Below are 6,377 nucleotides of genomic sequence, written 5' to 3'. Positions count from 1 at the left end.
TCTTTTGATTATGCGGTGCGTTTTTCCAATTTTTACGCGGACTAAGACTGTATTGTTCATAAAAATTTCTTAACTCATACTTAGAGGATTTTTTGTCAGACTGTATTTGGCCACCAATTTTAAAATCAACACACATTTTCATTCCAACTTGGTTAATTATGCTTATTATATTTTCATAGGTTAAACTATCCCAATCAATATGACCTTGTTCATTACTAAGGACTGTGCGAATTTTGTGAGCAAATAAGTTTGGAAGACCATTAACGAATTTTTCTTTCCAAAACGCCTGATTACTATCATCTCTAAGCATGACTCTGGAGATGAAGACATCTTTATACCATCTAAAATTAGACAACTTAGGACATCGGAGATTACTAAGTTGATCGTGAATTCTAGCAGTAGTATTACTAGGTGTTTCAATGAAATGTTCAATTATTGTGTAAAACAAAGTATTGACTCCATCTTCTATACCTTGACCTATTTGTTCGTCAAAGATAGGGAGACCATCTTCATTGATTTTAACTGCATGAATTATCTGATTTTTTGATTCTGGGGTTAAGTGTTTATCCCACCAATACTGGAGAGTTCCAATAAAACCAGTGACTAGTAAAGGCACTATTTCAGACTGCCTAAAACTGTGGTTGGTGATATAACTATTGGCTACCATAGACATGTGTTGGAGTTTATTAAAGATTTCTTGTTTAGACAGACCATCAATATTCCATTCATACAATTTATCATAATAAACGGAGAACTGGCTTTGGAAGTTTCATTCTTCAAATTGAATGTCTAGGGTGTTGGTCTGCAGGATACCAATTTTGGTTAGACTGGTAGGGCTAACTCGGTTAGTTGGCCTTTTGACTTTTGGATTAACTTCTAATTCCAAATTTTTAAAAGCATTTTCAATTTTGGAAATATTACTATTTTATGATTCTATGCTGGCTATTGATTTAGACTCGACTCAGAAGTGTTATCAACTGTAAAGGAATCTAGTGTTTTAAGACCAGATTTCTCGGGTTTGACTGGTGTCAATTGTTCAAGCATTTCTTCAATTTTTTTCATTGTTGGTTTAATCTTAAGGGTAGGGCTTGACTTAAGATCCTGAAATTGAATCAATGGTTTTTCAATTTTGGCTTTAATCTTACTATCATGGGGAACTAGTTTATCAACTTTGGTCTCAATTTTATCCAACTGTTTTCCTATGACAATTAGACTTTGATTTGAATAATTGTGTTATTTAATTTGTCTTTTATCTGGATCATTTTTCTCAGGAAATTTAAATGGACAAGCAGGTATTTGAGTGTTTTTATAATCAATGACTATGGTTTCAACTGGAGGATGACTTGTAACAACTTCTGTATTATATATTAATTTCCATTTTTCTTTAGTTAAAGTTTTCAACTTATTAGTCATATAGCAACTTTCAATAAAATCAAGATAAAAAATTTCTAGTTTGGCTGTGCGCATGTAATCTTTCCATTCATTAAAGATTTGTTGACGCTGTTCTTTACTGGGATAAGCTTGGTGGTCATTGTTTCTTCTATTTTGGTTTTCTGGGGCTCTAAGATGACAATCTAAAGCTGTCCATTTTTCAAGGGAGACTGCTGAAATTTTGGCATAAAGTCTCGTTCATTTTTTCCTTGTTTTGGAAAATATATTGTTAGTAAGTGGGCCCGGAGTCAGTTTGATGTCGGAAATACCACGATTCCTCACGGATTTCGAGAATTTCAGAACAGGTCCTATCAACTTGGAATCAGAGCATTAGGTTCAAGTTCCTTCTAACTTCACGCTTCTTTTGCATTCTTGAAACTAATGACTCCTTTGTTTTCTTTCATATAGCACCATGCCTCCTTGACGTGGTAGACCGAGGACATGTTTTCCCGAGATGGGGGAAACTTGCACCACCTCCAACGCCACCACCATTTCCACCTCTACCACCACCTCCATGTCTATCACCTCCACATGTCGATGAAAGAGCAGGTGAGAATGAACTTGACTTGCGCCATGTACTAGATCAGTTCCACTCGAACCATGACTACGACTGCAAGAGAGGCGAAACAAAGCCTCATATATCAAAAGATTGAGGAATTGGGAGCTCATGACTTCTTTGGGCAGGACCCTGAATTGAGAATTGGCTCACGGATATAGAAAGAGTGTTTGAAATGTTACAGTGCCCCGATGAAGATCGAGTGTGGTTGGCTGTTTTCCTCCGGAAGAGGAATGCCTACCAGTGAAAAAGCTGCGAAGGGGTTATGTTGATCCTATTGCCGTTACTTAGGCGGACTTTTAGCGTGTATTCTATGAGCAATTCTATCTCGATCATATCATAATGCGAAGAAAGCCAAGTTCTTGCATCGAAGCGGGTCGATGTTTGGGCTGAATACGAGTACAACTTTAATGAATTATCCCGGTTTGCTACAGAGTTGATTCCCAATAAAGAAGAAAAGTGTAGACGTTTTAAGGAGGTTTGTGGCTGGACATTAAAGAAGTGGTCACCGCCACCATTTATCCTACCATGAGTGCACCGGCTCAAGCGGACCGAATATCGAAGAAGCTGGTAAGACTTCGACTAGACGTCGCATGGACTCATCGACTTTGGTGGACCAAGTCGTGGTCCATCAAAGAAAGGAGGATCCATTCGGTTTTGCAGCAGTGGTTGGTCCGTAGGACATGGATCCAGATTTGGTAGTGGGAGATCAGGCCTAGGCCAAATTGGAGTCGACATTCGGTCGAATCTATGGCGATACAACAAGGGATCCTTCACATCAGACTAGCTCAACTTTGTCATAGCATAGACATGTTTGACACTATAAGAGGGATTCCCACACCTCGCAAAGCAGGCCCAAGTCGAGGGGTAGCACCAACTGTTTCTATTGTGGTCTCGATGGTATGCAAGACAGAGACTATGGCCTAGCAAGGGCAAGGTAGTCAATGTCAGTCAGTCGAGTGGTGCCTTTTCTTTTGTTGCGGGTTCTTCATCTAGCAGTGGAGTTGATCTACCTTCTAGGGTAGAGCGTATACTCCAGAGGGCAGTTAGGGCACTAGACTACTCAGGCCCATCTATTCTCTATGACCCGGCAGAAGGCACATGGTACATTAGATGTCATCACTAGTATGTTACCTGTTTTTAGGTATCTTTTGAGTTTTTTAGTAGATCCTGGGGCCACACACTAGTTAATTGCACATAGTTTTGTACCCAATACAAGTGTTAGACCTACACCCATTGCCGGAAGTTTTAGCATTTCCTTACCTATGGGGGATGTCCTTTTTGCGGACATGGTGTTTAGAGATAGTTATGTTCAAGTAGGTGATGTGGTGTTGGAAGCTGATTTGATTTCCTTGGATTTCGTTGACCTCGATATTATCTTAGGAATGAATTGATTAGAGAAGCATCATGCATCCGTAGATTGTTTTCGAAAAGAGGTTGTACTTCGAAGTTCGGGACAACCCAAAGTTACTTTACTTGGAGAGCGTAGAGTTCTCCCATCATGTCTAATATCAGCTTTAACAGCAAGACAGTTACCTAAGAAGGGATGTGTGGGATACATAGCCCATGTCATCGGTACTCGTGATGTCACCCTAAATTTGGAGGATGTTCCTGTCGTTTGAGAATTCCCGGATGCCTTTCTGGATGATCTCCTTGGTTTAAACCCTAGAGAGAAACTGAGTTCACTATTGAACTTCTTCCGGGCACAAATCCATTTATCAAGCACCTTAAAGGATGGCACTAGCGGAGTTATGAGAGTTGAAGACTCAATTTCAAGAATTGATTGATCTTAGGTTCATCCGAGGTTTTCTCTTGGGGTGCACCAATGTTATTTGTGAAGAAGAATGATGGCACCATAAGGTTATGTATCGATTACAAACAACTAAATAAGGTGACAGTGCATAACCAATATCCTTTGCCTCGAATTAATGACTTGTTAGATCAGTTAAAGGGTGCCAAGTACTTTTCCAAGATTGACATAAGATCGAGATACCATCAACTTAGAGTCAGAGAAGAAGATATTCCTAAAATGGCATTCAGGACTCGTTACGGCCATTACAATTTCTTGGTGATGCCTTTTCGATTAATGAATGCCCCAGCAACGTTTATGGATCTCATGAACAGAGTGTTTCGACCTTACTTGGATCGCTTTGTGATTATGTTCATAGACGACATCTTAATATAGTCACGGAGTTTGGAAGGTCATAAGAAGCATTTGAGGTTAGTATTTAAGACTCTTAGGAGAAACCAGTTGTATGCCAAGTTTAGTAAATGTCAGTTCTTGTTGGATAGAGTGGACTTCCTTGAACATGTGATTTCGACGGAAGGAATCTATATGGACCCTCGGAAGGTGGAAGCAGTAGTGAATTGGGTACAACCTACTAGTGTGAGGGAAGTACAGAGTTTTGTGGGGTTGGGGGCTACTATCGTCGTTTTGTGGAAGGTTTATCTACCTCGGTTAATGAGGAAATGAGTTAAATTTATGTGAACTGAGGAGTGTGAAGCAGAGTTTTGGGAGCTTAAGAGGTGATTAACCACCACACCTGTTTTAGGTCTCCCGGATGACAGAGGAAATTTTGTGATCTATAATGATGCGTCATTACAAGGTATGAGATGTGTATTGATGCAACATGATCAGGTGATTGCTTATGCATCGAGGCAACTCAAGAAGCACGAGTAGAATTACCCTACCCATGACTTGGAACTTGCTGCAGTGGTGTTCCCTCTTAAAATTTGGCGACACTACTTGTATGGAGAGACATGTTAGATTTTCACTGATCACAAAAGCCTCAAGTACTTTTTCACCCAGAAGGAGTTGAACTTGAGACGAAGGCGTTGGCTAGAATTGATTACGGACTATGATTGTAGAATTGAGTACCATCCTAGGCGAGCTAATGTCATGGTGGATGCCTTAAGTAAGAAGTCTTGTGGAAGCCTAGCTCATCTTAGAATGGCTTACCTTCCATTATTGGTGGAATTTGGGAAAGATGGGGTACAACTGGTAATAAGTCAATAGGGTGGGTTACTTGCTAGTTTACATGTGAGACATATTCTGGTTGAGTGGGTGATTGCTGCCCAATTGGAAGATCCTACACTCTGTGATAAGACTGGAATTAGAGAATAGTACTGGACGGATTATGCTTTGTGACAGAATACAAACCCTTAGTAAATGGAACATGTCTCTGTATACCCAGGAACAAAGACTAAAAGAGAGAAATCATAGATGAGGCTCACTGTTCAGCTTATTCTATGCACCGAGGTAGTACAAAGATGTATCGGACACTACGTGAGTACTACTTGTGGCCATATATGAAGGGTGATATAGCTCGATATATGAGCAGGTGTTTGATTGCCAATAAGTGAAGGCGGAACGACAGAGACCATCTGGACTTATGCAACCACTTCCGATCCCTGAATAGAAGTGGGAACATATCACAATGGACTTCGTTTTCAAACTTCCACGCACTCCAAGAGGGCATGATGGAATTTGGGTGATAGTTGACCGACTCACTAAATCCACTCACTTTCTACCTATTAAAGAAACTTATTCCTTCGTGAAGCTTGCTAAACACTTTGTGGATGAAATAGTGAGGTTGCATGGAGCACTCGTGTCTATTGTGTCTGACAGGGATGCAAAACTCACATCTCATTTTTGGAAGTGTTTACAACAAGCTATAGGTACTAAGTTACGATTCAGTACTGTTTTCCACCCACAAACCGATGGACAGTCGAAAAGAACAATTTAGACTTTGGATGACATGTTGAGATCTTGTGTGTTACAACTTAAAGATAGTTGGGATGAGGTGGGTGAGAGAAAATTGGAAAAGTTAGAAAGTATTCAAGAAACAATGGAGAAGGCGAAGATGATAAGAGAAAAGCTTAAAACTGCGCAAGACCAACAGAAGAGTTATGCAGACAACAGGTCCAAAGATCTTGAATTTGCAGTTAAGGATTGGGTGTTCTTGAAGTTATCTCCTTGGAAAGGTATGATGAGGTTTGGGAAACTTAGGAAGTTAAGCCCCCATTATATCAGACCTTATGAGATCATGGAACGCATCGGACCCGTTGCCTATAGACTTGCCTTACCTCCAAAACTATCTCAAATTCATGACGTATTTCATGTATCTATGCTACGGAAGTACATGCCCGATCCTTCCCATATCATGGAACATCACATCTCATTTTTGGAAATATTATAGGATTCATCACAAATTTTGAGGAATTCGAGGCAGGTCATGTCACACTAAGTCTCCTAACAACACCATCTTGCATCTTGATCTTCATTATTCACACGCCCAAAACATCACAACTTGTTTTTATCTCCAACAAAATCTTGATATTCACTGCATCTTGCTACCATTCCTTTCCTCATATGTATCAAATACACTCT

The sequence above is a fragment of the Prunus mume genome, linkage group LG4, assembly GCF_029339155.1.
Source record: "Prunus mume cultivar Tortuosa linkage group LG4, ASM2933915v1, whole genome shotgun sequence".
Classification (NCBI taxonomy): Eukaryota; Viridiplantae; Streptophyta; class Magnoliopsida; order Rosales; family Rosaceae; genus Prunus; species Prunus mume.
This window is presented reverse-complemented; position numbering follows the sequence as displayed.